General features: G+C 40.4%; 1 protein-coding gene and 1 pseudogene across 1 annotated transcript in view; one reads left to right on the forward strand and one right to left on the reverse strand.

The window, feature by feature from the left end:
* LOC136872711 (neuronal calcium sensor 2) overlaps positions 1-24,323 on the forward strand; it is a 1,371,956-nt gene that overhangs the window by 198,655 nt on the left and 1,148,978 nt on the right. The window lies entirely within an intron of this gene.
* Positions 1,546-1,692, reverse strand: LOC137500702 (U2 spliceosomal RNA; annotated as a pseudogene).

The raw sequence follows: 24,323 nt of genomic DNA on the forward strand, positions 1-24,323 counted from the left end.
CTTCGATAGTAGGATTCGAACCTACTATCCCCCGGATGCAAGCTCACAGCCGCGCGCAATTATATAATTTAATATTGTGAGTAATTCATAAGTAATGATAATTTGGGAATTGCGCACTTCAGCGACTTCATCCGTTATTAATTCTTCGTCATTAGTTCACAACAATGTTGCATTTATTCTAATTAGAAAAGTTTTATTTGTTACATGAAAGCTCGGGCCATATAAGGAACGGTATTGTGTTCGAAAGACGAAATATTATATGCTGTATAAGTGTGTTTATTCCCCAAACCTCATTATGCAACAGGCCCGAAGGGTCATGGCCTACCAAGCGACCGCTGCTCAGCCCGAAGGCCTGCAAATTATGAGGTGTCGTATGATCAGCACCACTACCCCGGTGAAAGTTCAGTGAGGCTTGTGGTTCAATCTGTCGCTAGCTTCAGGTAGTTCCCGTCTGAAGTTTTAGATGGCGCTGGAGGTCATTCACAACGAGTAGATAGTCGTAGGAAGGTTCTGTAGATGGCAGGCAAGTAGGCATAAAAAGAGCGATTTTAATAAATGCCGTTTGTCTCGAAGTGAACTATTTCAAGTCTAACCTCGATCAGTGGGCCTTTCTGACAAAGAATTAGTCGTATAGCGTCGAGTATCATGGAGATAATATTGCTGGATTGCATTGAATCCGACTTTACCCAATCGATTAACCTTGCTCGAAGTAATATCGATTTTAAGCGATAGTTCCCATGATGCTACAATGTTTGTGTTGTTTAAATTCCAAGTGCCCGTGTTCCTTGTGCTTGCTTATTAGAAATATATCTTCGCCAGTCCTGAAATCCTGAGTACACCTCAAGGACTGGAAGCTGAATGATACTATAATAATGTATATATATATATATTTCCTGTGTCAGTGTATTTAATTCAGTTATTTTTATATTCATGTAGTACTTGGTTATTGACGTTATACCCCATTCTCTACCATATGGCGTGCTCTGCTGTCTTGCTTTTGAAGGGATTTCTTATTTGTTATAATATCAGCTTTTTGTTAATGTCTCATTCATTCATTTAAAGCTGCTTTAAGGTGTGAGGTTATGTTCTCAATAACATAGTATGCCATATGAACTATGGGTATCAGATCATTATTTACAACATAGTAAGTACTTTAAAATAAAAGTATATGAATTACAATGTATTGGGCATGGAAGTAGTAGAACTGCATCACAATCGTCAGGTGCCGTTGGGGGGGGGGGGGGGCATGGGCAGGGGAATAGGAGAGAGAGGGAGGAGCTGTAAGCATAACCGGATGTATGTCACAATGCCGGATGTTAACTCTCTGCGCTATCTGTTGTTAATAACAGTAAGGTATTGGACACAATGCGCACTGATACTACTAGCGCCTTATGGCTTGGCACCGAAATTCATCATTGAGTTACATCTCTATTCTATTCTGTCCTCTTTGGTCAGCACGACGAATCCTCTCGGTCGTTATTCTTGGCTGTCTAGGCCGAGGCCCCCATCTCACCGTCAGATAGCCCCTCAGTTATAACCACGTAGGCTGAGTGGACCTCGAACCAGCCCTAAGCCCGTGCTTTCCGTCGATTTCCAAAAATAAGTTTAATATTCTGGTCGTGCGATGCACAACGTATCAGATATTAAGCTGATATGAACAGATAAAAGCTTTATTTCAAATATTTAAAATACACGTCAAGCTTATCTAAATTGTACATACAGAAATATTAGCTGGTATTTTTCGATTCGCTGACCTGGCCGGGAATCGACCCGAAGCCTCCGGGTAAGAGGCAGGCACGCTACCCCTACACCGCGGGGCTGGCGGCGTATTTATTACTTATGCATAAATATGAAATACATCAGAGTCGGACTTAATAATTCAGACGGTAGAACGCTGGTCTTCTGAGCTCAAGTGAGTGGGTTTCGATCCCGGCTCAGTCCGATGGTATTTAAAAATCAGCTTCGTGTCGGTACATTTACCAGCACGTACGAGAACTCCTGCGCGACGAAATTCTGGCACCCTAGCGTCTCCGAAAACCCTGAAAGTAGTAACTTTATTATCAAGATACCACAGTGCATGATTTGACGCTTTTCTCTCTAGTAAATGAAAATATAGGAGAAGGTGAACTTGCTATCTGCATTCACTGTACTGGGAATTTGAGAATTTGTTCTTAGTTAGGGGAAATTCGTAAATAAGGTGAACTTTTTACTACAGCTGCACCCTCTCTATGCTGTCTCCACTGCGGTGTTGGACAGATGGGAAATTAAAGTCTGCCGTAGAATGAGATTTCAGTCAGTTGTTTTGGCCAGAGAAAGGAGGGAAATGTGTTATGCCGATAGCAGGGTTAGTGGACTTGGCAGCATTTGAAGGGTTTGTGAGCGAGTAGATCTGCGCTTCCCCCGAGGCTGAATTACTGTACTTGCAGACGCCATCCACCCAAGATTGGCCTCTTTATATGATGCGGATGGCATTGATTATGTGACAGCCGGTTAGACACGTAAGCGCGTACCAATTTCGAGAAGCTCGTTTAGAACTAAGAATAGACTTTAGATATGGTCTTGCGTGTGATTTATACTTCTTTCTGGTCCCTTCAGAATTATTTCACTGTTGCCGGGCTGAGGGTTTCAGACAGTTGAGGCGCTGGCCTTCTGACCGCAACTTGGCAGGTTCGATCCTAGCTCAGTCAGGTGGTATTTGAAGGTGCTCAATGCGTTAGCCTCGTGCCGGCAGATTTACTGGCACGTTAAAGAACTCCTGCGGGACAAAATTCCGGCACCTCGCCGTCACCGGAAACCATCAGAAGTAGTTAGTGGAAAGTAATTTGTTTTTTTCATTGTTAAGATTTGCACCACGAAGTGATGGTTTGATCTTGTAACATGAAGATTGTCAGTAGCTTTCTGGAGCCTGTTCTTTCTATTCGTTTTTGTGATTTCGGCAAAGGAGCTTCTGGTCCATTGAAACGTGGACCCTATTACTGTAATTAGAATTAGGCTACTCTTATTATACATACATTACAATAACGCTGTTCTTAAACTTTTCTTTACACGTATACTAAGGTATTGTACCGAACGTTATTCATTTCTCTCCACAGGTGTAGGGCTGTCATCTTGGGATCGTGAGAGGCGACCGAGGTCCCCTAGCTGAATCCGATATTGTTCCCACTTAGTTCAAACTTTCCTATCTAACTTCCCTTGTTCAACACATGTTCTCTTCCAGCTTTGGCGGTATTAGCTATGTGAGGTCGAGGGCTCATTTATTAAAACCCCCTTCGTGACCTTTCCCTTTCTTTTGTCACTACCTTCGTTCTTCGAAGTGTAGGAGGATAGTTTCCTGGTTATACTTCCTCTTAAAACAGTAATCACCACCGCCACTGTAAGTGTGAATAAATGTGCCTTTCTTAGCAGAAGATTTAATTTATTCCCAATTGTCTTGAGGTTAGAGTAAATAAAATGTAGATACAAATCTGTAGGTAAGATGCCAGTGGTTTTACGGAAGTATACTAATAATTACAGTAATGTCATCTAGTAGAGATGTGAGGCAGCAGGAGAGACAAATAATAATACTGTCTCTACTTTACGTTCACCAAGTACTTTATTGACGTGGAATATCGTTCAAATTGGGGTCGGAGTTCTCCGAAAAATAATAATTGATGTGACGCTTTTCATGTAACCCTAAGTGAGATTATAACTCAAAATGTATTACTTGTATGGGAATGATGTATACACTGTTTTAAAAGCGAAGAATGAATGCACAAGTCACAACCGTGGTAACTGACGTAATGCTCATGACGTCATCACAAGGTGGCCGCCCAGTTTGGTTAGGTGTTTGGCGGTCGAAAGTCAATTAATGCGCGGTGAGGCGTGGCATGTACATGCCGCGCAGAGACGATTGAGTCCTAATTTGATTTGTCTGAACGGGATCTCTCAGATAACAATAGAAATTGAAATGCGACAGCTAAAACATTGAATATTTTGTGATTAAAAATGTCTAATTTTGGCATACTTTCCTAAAATGTCCACTAATATGCCCATGGAGGAGTACGCAGGAGACAAGTAGACTCAATAAAGAGTCGAATAAGACCAAAATTACATCTGTAGAACAAATGAAACAGCTCAGCTACGGGAGCGTCTCAAACTTGACGTTGAAATGTTGCCCTCTCGAAAAGCAAACGGCAAAACAAACGATATTGTTTATCATTCATCTCTTACTTCTCACATCATTCGCTATCGTTAAGTACAATTTTGAGAGTGGCTAAATTTTATGCAAATGAAAACATAAATAAATAAATAAACGACGGGAAAATCAAATTTCTTTCGAGAAAACAAGGTACATAACCAGTATCCGAACAGCACCTCAACACCTAACAACAGAATATGGTAAAATCGAAAAAGTTGACAGTTACAGATATACTGGTGGGATAGTGGAGATGACAACTAGTGAGAAAAAAGCTAACTACAGCAGGGGAGAGAAGATGGCCGCAGCTGTTTGTAGGACGCATGTACTATACAAGAAAAAAGGCAATCTCTAGAAAAGCTAAACTGAGGCACGATAACACACTTATTAAATCCTAGTGTATGTACGCAAGTAAATACCCCAGAATGACAGGAAAGGCTCGGCCAAGAGAAACAGAGAAGTATGAGCGCAAGATCCTTCGCAAAATAATGGGTCCTAAGATAACAGATGGACAGTATAGACTACGAGGAAGAGAGGAACTGTACAGGGATAATTAATGGCTGATGGAGTCAATAGGAAACTACGGATATCTGTTCAGGATGGATGCAACCCGACTAACGAAGATCTTAAACGCGTTGGACAACAGACCTAACGTCTCAGATAAATGGTTCAAGGAAGTCAGGAAGGACCTCAAAGAGTATGGGACTGAATCAGGACATCTCTAACCGATCAAAATAGAGGGCTTCCACGATGAGCAAAAGCAGAACAGCGGCTGGACAGAAGAAATAGAAAGAATGCAACTCTAGCAGCTGTACTTAATTCAGTCTATTACGTGTTTTTTAGGTTTTCAAAGATGCCATTTATCAGAATTTTGCCCCACAGGAGTAAATATACCGTGACGAGACTGGCGTATTTTGACACCTTCAAATACCAATGAATTGAGCCGCGATTGAGCCTGCCAACTTGGGTTAAGAAAGCCAGCACATTTACCGCCTGAGCCAGTCAGCCCGGCAGCAGAAGGGATTGTACATCATCGCAGTGACAGACAACACATCAATCAATGTTATTATATTGTATTGTATACTTCTTGTATATATTGTTGTATAATTGAGTGAATTTAGCATCTTGTCTCCTATCAGGAATATATAACATTTTCTTCCATAAGAAAAGTTACTGGAAATTCGACTTACTGAAGGTTGATCATAAAATATGTTTCCATATGGCGCGTATTTCGGAAGATGGAAAGAACAGTGTAAAAAGGCCGTTATTAACAGACTGCCCACTCAACACGCTCGTGTTGTGGGTTGCGTCAGAATTTCATGCGGGGGTTCACTTCTGAATAGTGAAGTTCTAATTGGATGAATAAGCAGCTTTATGAATTACATTCCTGAAGATACATATGTGTTATACTTATATATGTATATAGCCGCAGTTGATCTTAAAAACCCATAATAGCAGTTTTGATAGTATTCGTCACTTTCTTCTGAGCTAGGAAACTTCACGTTAAAAAGAATATTTCACCCGTGTGATATACTGTTTACGTAACGTGAACTTTTTTGGTTAAATTAATTTTATTAGCTGCTTGTATAAAATTAATATACATAATATATGCAAATAATACTATTAATATAGGAAGAATAAGAATAAGAATCAGGATGTTCGAATGTTGCTGGAAGCGAGTAACACGGAACTGTCGCATTAATCATCCTCAAATGCCACCGACCCCAGCCAGGTTCGAAGACGCTGTTTTGGGAGCAGAAAGCTTCTGACTTAGCTAATGCGCTTCTGAAGTCGGCGAAGTATGTTAAATTCCATCGATTACTGTAGGCCAACAGCAAGTTCTATTGTCATTAGATCAGAACTTGAACTGTGTTCAATTCTTCTATCGCCGTGCATATCGTGAGAAGACTAGGCAAAGTTGATTAGTTTGATACAAGGTTTTCGTGACTTTCAACATCTACCCACATTCTCACTTTTCTCGTGCAATCATTACTGACAGATGTAGAAGTAATCCTGTTTTATTCTAGTTTCATAGGCGTTTTCGCTAACTGACTTGATTAATTAGAAATACAACAGCATAGATCCTCTCTTTTACTCAGGTAATAATGAAGTTCCAAAGTACGTGATGTATTCTCTGTTGAAGAACGGACAATATAGTCAGAGAGAACTGCAGAAGCGATTCACGGACTTTCTACATGAGGCAGCTTCAATTCGGTACACTATGACGTCATAACAGAGTACCCTGGCGCCCGATATGCTGAAGCGGGCACTGTTCTGACGATAACGTTAGCAGTGCCGGCCCGTTGCAATTATGATAATTATTGTTGTTGATATCAGAGCGAATTAACCTTTCTTTAATGTTAACATTTATCAAAACTGCATACTTAGAATGAATGTAATGGTTCTTAGTTTTGAGGTTTGATTGATATTGTGAAAAATAACACTTAAATTTATGAGTAGTAGCCTACGTAAAATTCGATTAGCATTCGTTTTAAACTTCCCCCTCAAAAGCTAAATTGACTTGTTTTCCTCAATAAGAAAACAAAACGAACCATTAAATGAATTCAATGTGGGAAGTTTTGAAAGGAACGCGCGTTAAGTTGGAGGCATATAAAATAAATTCATTGCAAACGAAATATTTTCAATATCAAGCAAAATAATTATTTTGTAACAGTGTTACACTAAATAATATATTCAATAATAACAATAATAATAATAATAATAATAATAATAATAATAATAATAATAATAATAATAATGCGTCTACTCTTTCATTGGTCTTCGAAGTGGAAAATAGCCCTGGTTCCTGTTTTCATAATGTCCACTCTGTGATCGGAACACCGTACTAAACACAGGCGTATTGCTCCCGTTCCGCTTCTTTCTCCAGAGGAAGTGGAGTTTGCTTTAATATAATACGGTCTAATGATATCGAATCATTCCCTGGGGAAACATTTTGCATGTTGCATTTGGTATCTCTTGTAACGTATAAGAGACAGATACTGAATACGATAAATATGATAATGACTAATCGTAGTTATTCCGGTGCGTAGTAGTTCGTTGTAGCGGTTTCTTCTTCCTCTGCCGGGCAGAGTAGCTCAGACGGTAGAGCGTTGGCCTTCCGAGCCCAATTTTGCAGGTTGATCCTGGGTTAGTCCGATGGTATTGAAAGTGCTCAAATACGTCTGGCTCGTGTCGGTAGATTTACTGGCACGTAAAAGAACTTCAGCGGGACAAAATTCCGGCACCTCGGCCCCCTCCAAAAACAGACAAAAACACCCCTGAAATACACCGGTGGTATCCCCTGCCTGTCGTAAGAGGCGACTAAAAAGGGGCCCAAGGGGCTCTCAACTTGGGAGCGTGGGTTGGCGACCACGGAGCCCTTGGCTGAGTCTTGGCATTGCTTCCACTTACTTGTGCCAGGCTCCTGTCCGACCTCCTTTGGTCAACTCTTGTTCTTTTCCGACCCCGACGGTATTAGAGCATTCGAGGCCTAGGGACTCTTTCATTTGCACGCCCTTCGTGGCCCTTCCCTTTCTTCGTCCGTTACTTCATTTTTCGAAGTGACGGATCCCTTCTTTCTCTTCTTTTTTCTCTCTCTCTACCCCCTGTGGGTGGGGGACGCAGACGAAAAATACACCCACGGTATCCCCTGCCTGTCGTGAGAGGCGACTAAAAGGGGCGACGAAGGGATGATTGTCTTAGAACCATGAAACTACTTTTGATTAGTACCATCACGCGGGGAACACCGTAGGTCGTCTTTACTTGCGAGTAGTGCCACTATTTTAGGTACACAATAGGTTTGTAATTCGTAGCAGCAGTTTCCAGTACCCGTGAGTCGTGTCCATGTCAGCAACACCACGGGTCTGGGCGTAGCCTGTGAGTTGTACCACTATATGAGCGACACCGTGGGTCTGCATTGCCTGTGATTGGTACCCACTATGTGAGGAACACCACGGGAATGCCGGCGCCTGTGATTAGTACACCTAGGTGAGGAACCTCACCGGTTTACGTTGGCGGTGGATGGCGCCCTTGTGTGAGAAACACCATAGGTCTGAGTTACCTATACGAGGTACAATACTTTCGAGTAGTACCCTAATATTTGGAAAACCATGAGTTTACGCTACCTTTGATTACTACCGCAATTTGAGAAATACCATGGTTCTCCTTTACTAGCGATAAGTGCCATTATGCGGGAACGTTGACATACATATGGGCCCATTTAGACAAGCATCATCGAGTCAGGATTGGGCTTTGGAAGCAGTCCCTTGGTGAGTAGTATTGTTTCTGGGAATGTGAGGCATTGCGCGTCTTATCCACTGATTGTTTTGAATTCTGGTCAGTGGACGAATTGTTTATTATTTTTAAATTGTAATCGCATTTCGTTTCATTTCGTACCATAGGGGCCGATGACCTAGATGTTAGGCCCCTCTAAACAACAAGCATCATCATCAAAACAGAAAATGTTGTCAGTGGGACGTAAAAACTACTGACATTGCTATTTTTTAAATTTGCCTTTCGTCATACCGACACAGATAGGTCTTACGGCGACAGTGGGAGAGGAAAGGGCTAGGAGTGGGAAGGAAGTGACCGTGGCCTGAGTTAAGGTGGAGCCCCAGCATGTGTCTGGTGTGGGAATGGGAAACCACGGAAAACATTCTTCAAGGCTGCTGACAGAGGTGTTCGAACACACTATCTCCCGAATGCAAACTCACAGCGACGTGATCCAAACCGCATAGCCACTTGATCGGTAACATTATTATTATTATTATTATTATTATTATTATTATTATTATTATTATTATTATTATTATTATTATTATTATTATTATTATATCTTCCTTGACTTTCATTCATTTTCAAACTGGCGATTTTATGGATTATTTTCTCTGTATGCACAGCACTTTCTGTGTACTGGTTTCACATTTGTTGCATTCACAGACCGAATAATAGTTTGCATTTCGCAAGGCGATAGACTTCTTGAATGTTTGGAAGATGTTAAACATAAATGGATTTGAGGTCACCAATGTCGAATTGTCTCAATATGGCGTCTGCAGTGTAGTATTTAACAAAACGAAATATCTCAACAATCATGCTTTCAATCGTGAACATAGTGATACAGTGACTTCATTTTCGAAATGAATTTATTATATCGATACTCTTCGTTACGTATTAGTGTCCTTGTTTTTCTGTTCTCTGTTTTGTGATATTTGGGTCAGAAGAACGTTAACCTGTTTTGTTTGTTGCAGAATACATGGAGAGACTTTGTCCGTAGCTTCCTTTTAATTGTGGCAGACATTCAGGCTCCTCTTGACCTTTCGGTAAACACAGTGACCCAATGAGGGCTTCTCCTTCCTCGGCCTAAAGTCAACAGACCCTCAATCTCGGGATTTCTGTGTTACCGCTATGATTAAAACAGCATATATCATGCAAAGCCCTGGGCTGACGTCATTGCTTCGCCAGACCCGTGGGCGTTGGAAAGTAATCCCTCGTAAAGAACTCTAAGCCTGTTTTTAATGAGGTTTTCCCACGCCTTTATGTGATTAGAAAAAATCCTGCCAATGTTTTATTCTAACGGGGTCGGATTAATCGAGGAAGAGAGTGCCGGTACTCTTCATATTACAGTAATCCTTCTTTGTGTTCTGTGTTTTCTTCCTTCTTTTTTTTACAATTATATAGAGGGAATAATCATTTGACTATTTCATCCCATCTGCTTAGTTGTATAAATATCCGCTCTTTAATACTACTTCACTAATACAAATGCTATTTAATAGATACAGAATTTGTGCTAGACGAAGCCAGTTATAGAGTTACCATACAATTATGTATGCATGATAACTAGACCGTGGATTTTTAGGTGCACTTTTATTTTAGGTGCTCAAAATAAGCTCTCAAATGGGGAAAAGTAGGTTCTAAAAATGCATTTTAGGCATTTTCGATGTCACGTATTTTATTAGGCATTTATCAATTAGAATACCATTTTAATTTTGCTAAATTTGTAATCTCTCTTTAGGGGGAAATATAAAACAAATATTACTGTCATCTTTGCTACGACATAATTTTACCATCTGATGTGAAGTTTGGAAACTCATGTAACCTTTTAATTGAAGACTATTTGGAAGCTGACACTTTCTTGTTTTCATTCGTGACACAGACTACACGCGTGTACTGCGGGAGGTTCTTAAGGAAAGGACTTCCGGGCAGTATGGTATATGGATTCCCGATTTTAAGATTTTATTTGAAAAAAAAACATCCAAATACTGAAAACTAGTCGGTAAACATTTTAGTTTTTCGGAATAAATGAAATGCCCTTTAATCGATTTAGGGATTAGAAATTATAGGGATATAGCCAAATATAGGTTCTAACGTCTATTTAGGCATATTAGGCACTATAGGACCACCGTTTGTGGCAAATGGTGGGGACGGAGCGGTTCAGTTCGGAGCAAGTACTATGACGTCATTATTCGGTTAAACCGAGTACAACCTTATAGTGGTAAATTTAAACTTTTCATTGACCTTCTAAGCTACAGTTTATATTTATAAAGAATATTATCGATTATCAGAGGTACTATACTGCGTACTTTTATTATTGGTTATTTGCACAATGTTTATAATGTAATATAAATTTAAAACATTACATAACAAACATTGTACTTGCAAATTTGTGCTTTACAAGAGACATATCAAATAGACATAAATAAAGAAATAAACATACGAATGAATAAATAAATATTAATGCATATGAATAAACTTATTCTATAAAGCATGTGGTAACTGACGAAACGAAATCTAGTTCTTTGAAATCTGCCTAAACTCATATTATAATGTCAAACATTTTAACTATATCGTAAAGAGCTAAATGACAAACCTGTTGAAGATAACATCAGTGATGGAAATATGTAAAGTATACAAATGAACTCAATTCTTCATCTTGTGACAAGAATTAACATCAGACACAATAAGTTGTACACAGACAGTATGGGAAGTACCGTTAGTAATCTGTAATGCATGGGACAGGTGTTATATAGGAGGAATTTCTTTTCAGAAATATCAGAGTTTCAGCTCGTTTTGCAGGAAGCGACGGCCTTTGTCTAGCACTTGAAAACACCTCCTCTGCGGGCACAGATGTAACAGGTACGCTAAGGTAAGCAAGAGCGAGTTCCCTTAAGAGATTTAAATTATTGCTGGACCAACAGTCAGCCGGATCCTCAGTATCTGGCAGCGGACGTATTTCTAGATATTATCTCATTATGATCGCAGCATCTGATTGCACCGTCGATGTTCGCTTCACTTGTTGCCACCTTCACTTTCGTGAACCGTAGGTGATCATCTGCAGCCCTTCCAAATTTGATGTACTTGCACCATTATCTTGCGATTTTGTAGCTTGCTTTTTGAGGATACTTTTTAAGTCGTTCTCCACCTGTTGGCGAGCTTCTTCAGCCTATTCAGGAACTCGGAATGCTATTTTCTTGTAGCGAGCGTCGACGAATATAGCACTACTAGTTACCAAGCGGCTTTCATGAGGAAATAGCCTCCTAGAAATGGCATCCAAAATTTGTCTTTCGAACACGAGTGCCACTTCAGTGTGCGGCTTCCTGTGAGACCTGAAGAAATAGTTAACTAACGGAATGATTTGGCAGGAAGTTATATACCGAGTTACTGACAGAACAACGGTCATACTTTTCAAAGAGTGCAGGATCGGTGTTACTTCCTTCATGATTAGCCATTTCTCGGCTTTCAGGGCTGGAGATACATTCATTAGTTTACACTGAGCAAGAATAAGTTGCTCCTTTACTTCCAGCAGTATACTTACTATATTGAAATTGCTGTTCCATCTTGTCACTGTTGAATTAATCGCAATTCTTGGACGCCTGCCGCACGTTGAAAGGTCTTGAGCTTTCCATATGCCGTGTTGTTGTGCTTAAAAAAATGTGACAATTCTGGAGCAAAGATTCAAGATGTATTCAAGTGGAGGAGTACTTCTAATCCTCTCGTTAAGCACCAAATGTAATGTATGCGTGACACAGGGCACATGCCGTAGATTTAGCTTTTTTTTTATCGCAGCAACCATGTTTTGCTGTATTGTCGATGGTTATGACCAGCACTTTTCGTGTTAACCTCCATCGACATATGATTTCATATAGACGATCGGTAATATTATCTTCTGTGTGATGTCCTTTCAATTGGGATGACTCCAAACAAGCATATTTTAATGCCCCATTTGACACAAAATATCCTGTAACTGTAATGTACGTATTCTGACACTTGGACGTCCAGCAGTCAATGGTGAGAGCAGCGTGTTCTGCTATGCTGAGTTCTGCCTTCAAATTGATCATAACATCTCCGCAGAGTTCAGGAATTAACACCTGAAAATAAATAGCAGGTGAAAAACAGAAACAATGAACAGATAATACATTGTGTTTATCTTCATCTGATAGAGTGTGGCGGGATGGAAAGTCATAACGTGGATTTAAGTCCCCGACGAACTTCTTGAATCCTCTATCCCTCTCCCCGCATCAGAGTCGCCGCATCGTTAATCTCGAGTCACTCTCGAGGTTTCCGAGCCGAAGATAATCTTCTCCACCTACGCCCTCGTTTTCCTTCTGTCTTACCTTCTATGATCATTGTACCAGTCTGCATTTCGTCATTTCGGAAGATGGGCCGGAAGAGGCTAATTTCCTGCCTGGGTAAGACGCATGATCTTCCGGCGCGATGGAAAACCTTGCGGGTTATTATTTATTCCTTTCTCCGCTCATGGGATCTTGTACATTCTGCGTTACATCCTCATTTCAAAAGCCTGTAGACTGTTCTTCGACAAAACCTATAGGATTGTACCTTAATTAAGGCCGCGGCCGCTTCATTCCTACTCCTAGTCTTTTCCTGTTCCGTAGTCGCCATAAGAACTGTCTGTGTCGGTGCGACGTAAAGCAACTTTTAAAATTAGTTTTATTTAATTTTGCTCAATAATGAAATCAAAATTATATGAAAATATTATACGCGCCGCTTCAGAAACCGCTGTGTATGATCAGTGGTATTGAACTCAATGGACGGAGGAACCGCTTGGAGTAATAAAACATTTCGCTGCTCATGGGTAGTACGATGTGCAGAATCGGCGAGATGGATATCACCGCTGTGTGCGGTTTCAACGACTTAAATGCTAAATAGGGAGTGCCGACTCTGTGAAAACTGCTGTGTATGCCATCGCCATTTAGTACCTGCCTTTCGACATCGGAGAGCAGCACCGATATCACAACACTTCACGACATGCCAAGGTGTTTCGAATCAGATGTCTCGTTTGCACACAAGATGTTTTGATTTCAGAACCACATTTCCTGTGATGCCGATTCTGGCTTTGATTTCTACATCCGGATCCCCATTTATGTGATAGCCAGCATCGTAGGCACTTCAAATGTGACACCCTTTAAATTATGTTCCCGTTGAAGGTTGGGCCCGGTTTGTTATGTAATATCATACGAAATATGTACATAAAAATATAGCAAACTAGTTGAAGTACCCATGCTTCGCAACGAGACATGCTGAACACCTGCCCAACCCAACTGTAAGTGCACGACCGGCAGGTACGCGTGGAGGAGATAGGCGAGGTGCGGCGCGGAGGCCGTGTTTTATAGCACAAATTTAGGTTTTTCTCTCTAAACGTTGGGTATACACGAAAAGTGTTAAGGACCTTTCGTATAGGAAATTAAATTTTAAACCTCGTATATGCCAACAAAAGTTTGCTATTTCTTAGCGTTCTGTTTTCATTTTAAATGGAATTATGAACGTTTGAAACCAAAAGGTGTAGTGACGTTACTAAAATGGTCGCCATCTTTAAATATTGCAAAATATCGAAATCAAAAGTAGCCTATATGTTAACCATGTAAATGACCTATATTCATGCAAAATTTCATGTAAATCGGACCAGTGGTTCTTGCGTGATTGACTAACATACAGACACACACCATTTCATTTTTGTGTATTAGTATAGAGATATAACTGAAATGTGTAATTAAATATGTAATAGTATTAATGCACTAAATTTACAAGAATTGTCGCATATTCCTGTTATTATGACTTATGTTATGTTTATGATGTATGTATGTTCAGTCCTCAGCCCTAAGGCTGGTTGGATCCTCAACAGCTCTGCCATCAGCTGTCATAGATGGTCTTGGCATCACTGAAGAGGAGTACTAGGGACACGAGGAGTGAGGTAGTTTCCCGTTGCTTTCCTCACCGAGCCAGAAATTGCTATGACATGACAGTCTGCTAACCCCACTGAAATGCATACACCAACCGACCCTATGAGCAACATTTTCACACCATTCATAGCAGGGACTGGCTGCATAAGGATTGGCATTACTAGCATCGCTCATACCTCAGTCCCTATATATTCTATAAGACGACAAGTTGTTTTAAATACCTCCTTATTTTACAGTAGCGGCGATTGGAAGTTAGAAGTGGGGGGGGGGGGGGCAAAAACTTTACAGACAAAAAGTACTCTGGTTTGTGGGATATAACGGTTTCAGTGGGGGGCAGGGTAATACATCAAAACTGAGGGGCGGGGGAAGCTACAAAATAGTACGTTTTTGATGCACTGTAAGCGAATTTCCACAGAGAGGTAAACGGTTGACGGTGTACCAACTTAATTGCGTTAATAATAGTTTTTTTGATATTTTAATTCAAGAGTACCATACAATAAATCTGTATTCAGTGGAACAACATAACACATATATATTACAATTAAATAGAAGCTCGGCGTGATTAAATGATTAAAAATAATTTAGTGTTTAACTACACACGAACAAACCTTTTTTTGCTATTTGCTTTACGTCGTAGCGACACAGGTAGGTTCTATGGCGACGATGGGAAAGGAAAGGCCTAGGAGTGGGAAGGAAGCGGCCGTGGCCTTAATGAAGGTACAGTCCCAGCATTTGCCTGGTGTGAAAATGGGAAACCATGGAAAACCATCTTCAGGTCTGCCAACGGTGGGATTCGAACCCACTCTCTCCCGGATCGAGCTCACAGCTGCGCGCCCCTAACCGCACGGCCAACTCGCCCGGTTAGATGCCCAGAACAGTGATATGGGAATGCAGAGGTGCCAACAGTTGAAGTGGCTTTTGAGTAATCCCCACCTCTCCACAGAAGTTTTTTGGAATCCAATCATAAAAACATCTTCCTCCCTTTTCGATAATGACGCTCCATTTGCCCTTCCCGACAGCAATCCATTCTAAAGTACACCATCTTACACAATAACATTTGCACAGTACCAGTCCGTTCTGTTGTAGCTGTTTTCGCACACAGCAGCTGCTTTTCAGTGTGGGTTTTCTTAAAGCATCCTTCCCTCTGTGATGATATTTTCGCCTTTTGAACAATAACCGATTCTAGTGTAGATGTGTTTAACGTAGGCCTGAAGTCCTCCTTACATTACATTACATTACATTTTATAGTCGAGAAGTGCAGAATAGTGCTCCTTCATTTACAATGATTTTCCTCATGGGTAGCAAAAGGAAGTGACGATTGAAGTCTCGTTGCCAATTCACATGCATTGAAACGAGGAGGGTTCAACAGTAATGCTCGAAACGATTCACTATAATGTCGTCCGACTCGTTAGCTGAACGGTCAGCGTACTGGCCTTCGGTTCAGAGGGTTCCGGATTCGATTCCCGACCGGGTCGGGGATTTTAACCTTAATTCCAATGGCACGGGGGCTGGGTGTATGTGTTGTCTTCATCGTCATTTCATCCTCATCACGACGCGCAGGTCGCCTACGGGAGTCAAATGGAAAGACCTGCACCTGGCGAACCGAACCCGTTCTGGGATATCCCGGCACTAAAAGCCATACGACATTTCATTTCACTATAATATTGAAAACAAAGTAGGGGTCGACTACGAAAAACGTAAAATTCGGCAATTTCGTCAGTTGTGCCGAACGCTCAAGGGTTACACGTCCCGGAAAGATTTCAAATAGTGAGTCCTAGACAGCTCTATCAAACTAAAAAAAAATACATATTTCGAAAATCACTTCCGACCTAAATGCAGTTCCGGTAAAACGGCCTAAAATCTCTTGTTTCTTTACTGGTTTTCTTTTTTATTCAAATCATAACCAAATTAACTTATTTACATAATTCTTTCTGTAATGTGTTCCTTAGTTCAATACCTTCAGACATTTTGTCTTTATTTTTGAAAAATGTCCACCCGAATGTAGTTATAAGGGTTAAGTGAAGCGCTGCACTGACTCACATTAGCGCTCGTAGTGGTAGAAAAAGATAAACTGCTAATCTAATCGACCGGATAATGATGAATAAGAAAAGGAATAAATAAAGAATATATTGTAATACTTTATTATTATTATTATTATTATTATTATTATTATTATTATTATTATTATTATTATTATTATTATTATTATTATACGTGAATGGTCCCTTTTGGAACACACGAAGCTTTATTTATGATTTCGTTTGCGGAGGATCCAGGATGCTTTCATCTGTTGACTAAAGATCCTTTTCCGTTCTTCCGTCCACTTGGTACCTGCTCTTTTTGGTACTTCATTCTCTGGAGTAACTTCCCACTTGTCAATTTTCTTTCTATATATATTTCGATTCAAAATGTCTTCAGGTTGAATTTGTGCGTTCTTCATGTCCACTTTTGTTTGTTGTATCCAAGGGAAATTCTTCAGTTTATCAACTCTTTCAAGAACTTGGTGGGTTAGTCTATTTTCTGGAAGCCTCTTAATATGTCCATAAAATTTCAGCCTTCTTTTCCTGCGGTCTGCCGCAATATTAGATAATTTTTCAGTGGATTTCCGGGTTTGGAGGCGGTACCATTCTCCCGTGTGTCTTGGTCCTGAAATTTTCCTCATGATTTTTCGCTCTTCTTTTAGGATATTTTCCAGCTCGCCCTTTCTATGAAGCGTTAGAGTTTCCCCTACGTATAAAGCCTCAGGTTTGATTACAGTATTGTAATATTTAATCTTAACGTGGAGAGACACACATTTTTTGTTGTAGATTTCTCTTGTTCTTCCTTAAGCTCTTCTGAGTTTTTGGACACGGTTGTTTTGGGCTATTTTCTCTTGTCCGGTTGGTTCGAGAATTTCGCCCAGGTATTTGAAGTGAGGGACTCTGTTGATTTTTCCGTATTTTGTATTGAGACTATGGATGTCTAGTTTTGCACAGAAAAATTCAGTAGCTCATATCCCTAGGATGTTTTCAACATTAAGTTACTTGGATTTTTCTTCTTTCCTTTTATTTTCCGTAGCAATTATTTTCTCGTGATAATGCTTCTTTTCCAGGGGCTGCCTGTCCGAGGCGGTAAAGGCGTGCTCGGTTCGCCCGGAAGGACGTGGGTACGAATCCCCGTCAAGAAGTCGTAAAATTTAAGAAACGAGATTTCCACTTCCGGAGGTACATATCATGAGGTTTACTCAGCCTACACCAAAATTGAGTACGAGTTTAACTCCTGGGGGCAAAGGCGCCCGGGCGTAAAGCTAACCACTCTACCCCATCACGTGCCGCGGTTAACAATGGTGGAAGCCTTTACCTTCCACTCCTTCAAGGGCCTTCGTGGCCTGTACGGAGGTGACTTTGTCTTTTAATGCTTCTTTTCCATAATAATATCCCCTTTGTCCGTAATACCATAATCGTGTGGAGAAACCCGTAAAAATTAGGGATAATTTCGTAATCCACAGAGAAATATATCTAAATCTCTCCGGTTCATACACCGTTATCTGAAATTATCGATATTAGTTCGCCTGACTGATACAGTAAAGCTGCTGTATAGTCGAACGAAAATGGAATTCATTAGTCTTTACCACTAGACAACAAGTTAACCACTTAGCCCCGCAATTAGCACGTGTAAATGGAAACAGTAGGAGTACTTACGAGTTAAGTGGATGAGGGCAGAGTAGAGGGAATTTGACAGGCAATGACGTGGAGGGTCGTAAAGTGGCAGTGCAAGCTCCCTAGCTCAATATTTAGCTCTCGTTGGCTGTCAGACATATTCTGTAAAGCATGTACGGGATTTACGAAGGGCAGTAATGTACGAAATATGCGGCTTAGAGACAGGGGAGTAGCAGGAGAATCTAACAATGATGTGTGAATATGGGACATGTAGGACAACGAACATGGAAGGACTTAATACTTGGCATTGAAAGAAATAATAATAATAATAATAATAATAATAATAATAATAATAATAATAATAATAATAATAATATCACCTCTGTTACGATGTGCCGACACTTTGATCTGAAGTCACATATGCTGCCTGAGTATCAGTTTCGACGTTCTTTACGCTGTCATCAGATATCAGAAAATCAGATCTCTTTTAGTCATTCTATGGCTGAGTTTTAATTAATTTTGTCGGATAATTACCGAATGTGACACCAGAGATCCTTTAAATGCCGTCATCGTACGACATGGAGTGTCTAATGGACTTTCCTCTGCCGTTCAAATATCCGACTACCTCTGCTGGGATTGAACCCACTTTGCTGGGGAAGGGGTTTCAGAGGTCGATCTTCAACCGCTGATCCACAGATATTGGCACATATCACTGTATACAAATTTTCAGCTTTATTCACAACTAAGTCTATCTTATTTAAACGATACTTGGATCTTGAATCCTTATCAAGGTACCTAAGTATATTAAGTACGTCATGCCAGTCATTTAGCTGTGAGCTTGTACCGTAAAGACAACGGGTTCGAACTCCACCGTCAGCAGTTCTGAAAAAGGTTTTCAATAGTTCCCCATTAACACACAAGACAAATGACGGAGCTGTATTTCAGTTAAGGCGATGGCTGCTACCTCCCTAGTCCTAATCATTCTCTACGACAGCACCCCAGAAAAACTACATGATAGTGCGGTAGAGGTTCGAGATTACAATTTTCTGAAAGCAAACTTAACAGTAACACGACTGGTAAGTCTAAGAGTCGCCAAGTCAATCGACCCTGGAATACATGAGACGAGAGACTGATGATGATTAAGGTTGTTGCTTTAAGCGGTCTAATCTCAAGGTCATCAGCCTAGATGAGAGCCTGAACACATTAAGTATGCAGTCGAATACTTGAATGTGGCACCTTCACACAACTGGCTAGGATGTCTTCGCACACCGACTACGGTGATCCATATCGCATGCATCCACGTTTCCTTCATTCGGTCCCTGCAAAATTCTCTGAACGTTTTATCACACGGTCAGAAAAGCACATGGATGAATTATTCACCTCCAAAATGATGATTACTGTTTTTTTTTTTTTGCTAGGGACTTTACGTCGCGCCGACACAGATAGGTCTTATGGCGACGATGGGATAGGAAAGGCCTAGGAGTTGGAAGGAAGCGGCCGTGGCCTTAATTAAGGTACAGCCCCAGCATTTGCCTGGTGTGAAAATGGGAAACCACGGAAAACCATTTTCAGGGCTGCCGATAGTGGGATTCGAACCTACTATCTCCCGGATGCAAGCTCACAGCCGCGCGCCTCTACGCGCACGGCCAACTCGCCCGGTAAATTACTGTTTTGAGGGAAGGTACTACGAAATAACAGTCCCCTCTTAACGTCGATCAGAAGAGAGAAAAAAAAGTACAACCCTTCGAATAACGAATGTATTGGCAAAATAAAGGGAGGCGCCATGAAGGGTGTTAAAAAGAAGCAATCCGTAGGCCAATCAAACTTAATACCATCGTAGTAGAGCGAGATCAAGAGTTGACAAGGGGCTTACCATAGGAAAGATTAAAACTACACTTAACAGGAAGCAATGTCAAACTCAGCTAGGAGGTCTGTGATCACCAGACCAACCTTTCTGTTCAACCTTTTAAGGCAGGTAATGCAATCGATGTGCTCAGTGATCCCTCCCATGCTCAGCTTTTAGTTGAAATTTCAAAGTGACGAACTAAAGTCATCACAAAAACATACACCTTTGGATAAATTAACGCTAATCTTAAAAAGTATACAAAGAATTGCAGTAGGAGTTTAAAAGAATAGGGAAAATGCTAAAAGAGGAAAATACAGTGATTTGTTGGACAAATTCTTCTTCGTGCCACTAGCCATTGAATCGAGTGGTACCTGGGGTAATGATGGCCTCAATTTTATCAAACAGGTTGGCCAAGGTATTTGCTCGAACTTCAGGCGATACGCGATCAACTGATTTTCATATTCAACGTGATAATGTCATATCCATTCTCGGGATTACTACCAGCTGGGAAAGAGCTGGATGAAGATTTTCTTCTTTAATACATTACTTTGTATTTTACGGATATTCTGGATATATTATATTACTAGTTTAATAAATAAATATATTAAAACTGAATTTTAATACGCCTTTGTAAATGTTACACTGAAATTTTCTCTGAAGTATCATTTTTGCACTTATGGCCCTTTTCTTCTTCTCAAGGTGCGATATATTCTTCACATCGAGGGAAAATGTTGAAAGACTGTCGTCCTTCACGGAAGTGACAAACTTATTGAAGAGTGGCACTTTCATGGTAATCATTTCATAGAACAGCTTTAACACTGTTATTACTAGGGTCCGAATTCTTACGTAATTACATATTTCAGTCCTTTATTTGTAGAAAACTGAACATGAAACATTTCGACGAATTATGGTTTTGGTATTGTTATACCTGCGTTTCATTTTACATATGTTTACATATTCTTATAATGGAACATATTATGTGGAGCATGTTGCATTTGGTATATATCTAGGTAATCATTAAAAAAAATGTAAACATTGTGTCAGCTCGTTTAATTTTTCAGACTATACTGTAGTAAACCAACTGGCAAATTTAATCTGACTTCCTGCGATGCTGAGTGGTTTTTCTAAGCTACAAGAGAATTTTAGCGGATAAGCATCAAAACATCACAATGCAAAACATGGAGAAGTACTTGGTGATACACTGCACATCACTATAACAGAAAGTTACTGTACTATTTATGTTACGTAATAGGGGTTTAAAGACAGGTTTACATTGACTGTGTTTACTAACATTTGTTTCACTTTCAGCGCATGAGGGCAACAGGAAATTAGCTACACAAATACATTGTACAATATACTCCGCGATTTGCACAGTGTTTTGATTATGCCCTTATTTAATACCGTCAAAATTAGAAAACAGTACGATCTAAATTATCTAAAGCAACAATTATGATTTTGTCATAAAATATCAGTAGCGGTGATTAAGGCGGGAGAGGGGGCATTTGCGCCCCCCCCCCCGCCTACTTTGTGGAGAAAACATTATTCTTATTCATTCTCCGCCGGATTCTTTAAAAAAGCCGTCTGAAAAAGTTCTATTGTCTAATTTTTCCTTTATTTTCTTTAATTATTAACAAAATTGTTAGCGGAAATGTGCACGAAATGTCGTTCGTTGCGGCTAACCGACTTGTATAGCATCACAACAAGTAGTGGAGATTTTGCGTGAGCTGTGAGGAAGTGTAGCAGTGGTATACTTTTTTGCCAATGTCATGGACACTGAGGTTTGATTCACCCGCTTCCCGCGCGGATTCGTCAGTCTGGCACTCTCTTTAGTGCCTGTTAGTTTGTTAGTGTGAGAGTGACCGGGCGAGCTGGCCGTGCGGTTAGGGGCGCGCAGATGTGAGCTTATATCCGGGAGATGTGGGTTCGAACCCCACTGTCGGCAGCCCTGAAGATGTTTTTCCGTGGTTTCCCATTTTCACACCAGGCAAATGCTAGGGTTATACCTTAATTAAGGCCACGGTCGCTTCCTTCCCGTTCCTAGGCCTTTCCTGTCCCATCGTCGCCATAAGACCTAGCTCTATCGGCGCGACGTAAAACAGTTGGCAAAAAAAGGGCATCTAGTGGCATACTCAGTGTCACCCGACAAAATTACGTCAAGTCCGCCATAGAACTCTCCTCTGGATGGAGTAGTAGCATACACCCACAATACCTCCTGCCTGTCGTAAGAGGGGGACCAGGGGAGAGTCGTCTACCACTGTTCCCCTAGCTGAGTCTGGCATTGTTCCCTCTTACTTGTGCCAGTCTCCTCGCTTTCTTCGTTCCTATCTGTCCTCCCTTGGTCAACTCTTATTCTTTTCCGACCCCGACGGTATTAGGTTTTCGAAGCCCAGGAAGTCTCATTTTCACGTCCTTCTGTTTTCGTTGCTAGACAGCACCATAACCGGAACGTCAAAATTGGTATATTTTTGATTCGTTATACCCAACTAACGAGCGCGTGTGAACCTAACTAGCACAACGTTTCTTCTTGTCTTCCCAAAATCTCTTCATCCTTCCGCTGTGCTTCTTTTTGCGTTCTTCCGCCCATCCTGTAGCTTGTCTTTTAGGTTGATCGGCTAATTTGTGTTTGTTTATGTCATTTCTGATGTTTTCTGTCGTGCAAGATTTCTTCATTTCTACCAATTTCCTGAAGATCTTTGTTTATTTTTGTAAGCAAGTTGTGATTTTTAGAGATACTACGAGATTTAGTGTTTTCTTTGTTAGCGTATTGTTATCCATCCTGATCAGGTGACCATAAAATTTTAATCTTCTTATGGTGTCTCTGACTTTTTCTGTTACTTGATAGATTTCCTGTGATATCATTTACATCCAAATACCGTTTTCGCATTTAGGTCCTAGAATTTTCCTGAGAATTTTCCTTGCTTATTTTTCGATGTTTTTTATTTGTGATCCGCCACCAATTATCAGAGTTTATGATGCATAAGGGGCTTCTCGTTCGACAGCTGTGTTGTAGTGTAGTAATTTTGCATTTTGGGATATAGATTTTTGTTGTACCTGCTCCAGACAATTGTGTATGTTTTTTGTAATTTTATAATTGTTTCTTTGTTTGCATGCTGATTTATCCCGTTTTGTTGTGTAATTTCGCCTAGGTATTTAAATTTATCTACTTGGGAGATTTTCCCGTATCTGGTGATTAGAGGGTGGTTGTTAAATCCTGATTTTGTACATTCCGTATACTTTGACTTTTCATATGAAATTTGCAGACCAGTTCTTGCCGCTATTTCAGGAAGTTTTTTTACGGACTGGAGTGCTTCTTGTTTGTTGTTGGAAAAGATTGCCAAGTCATCTGCAAAGGCGAGGCATTCAAGGTGAATTTTCTTTTTGAGAAGTCTACCAATATTGATCCCTTTAGTTCCATTTGTCCCAAAAGTATTATTAAGGTAAATCCGGGACAGATGCCGCCCCGGTAGAGATGCCGCATACACTGTAGCTAAAGGTTCCCATCGTTACAGCTAGATGGCAATATGTGTGGTTTTTCAGTTTCTAAGGAAGAACTACTGTCTGCGAGTGTGACGAAATTTGCTCGTATATTACGCCAATTATAGCCGATATCATGAGGCGAGTACATGTTTCCTCCTGACAAAGTTTTTGCGTGTGTTAATTTATTGTATATTAAGTTGGCTTCAAATGCTTAAATCAGACGTTTTTAGTACAGTAGACGTCAGAAGCATAACTGTAGTTGAGAGTAAGCTAATTTTGGGCCATGATAGCCTTCAGGTATAAAAACAGGAGGGTGCGGCGTCTCTCCCTGATAGTTGGGAGAGTTGCCGCACATCAATCCGGTTGAGATGCCTCATTGCTATCGGATTCTACAAGCGATCTGGAAACATTCAATACTATTCAGAGTGTACCGGTATTTTATTCGAATATTTTATCGTCTCACGATTCTTAATATACATAATCTATTTTTATTAATTTCATTGGTAACATTATTTTATTATATGAAATTATATTATTTTCAGCAATAAAAATTTGCGACATGGCTGCTCAGTATAAAAGTAAGGGCACTGTTAAAAGACCTCGATGGACAAAGGAAAATTTAAGAGAGGCTGTTAAAAGACTGAAAGCCAAGGAAATACTGATCAGGAAGGCAGAATGATACTACAGAATTCCGGAACGAACACTGAAACTTAGAATGCAGTCACGAAATCTGGAAAAAGGCTCTCTGGGTCCAGCAGGTATAGCTACTTCAATAATCACCGAAGTCAAAATGATATTCAAAAAAGGATGACTGTATCCAGTGTTTGAGTTACAAACGGTGACTGCATGAATCTTGCTCTACATATAACGACTGTTGCAGCAAAATTGCTAGAGAACAAAGTTTTAAGAAACAAAAACTTGTAAGAGGATAAGCATCAGTTTTTGATTCAAGAATCCTGCCTTAGACATGTTTCCAAATTACTGTGTCAGGACAG

Source organism: Anabrus simplex, chromosome 4 (genome assembly GCF_040414725.1).
Source record: "Anabrus simplex isolate iqAnaSimp1 chromosome 4, ASM4041472v1, whole genome shotgun sequence".
NCBI lineage: Eukaryota > Metazoa > Arthropoda > Insecta > Orthoptera > Tettigoniidae > Anabrus > Anabrus simplex.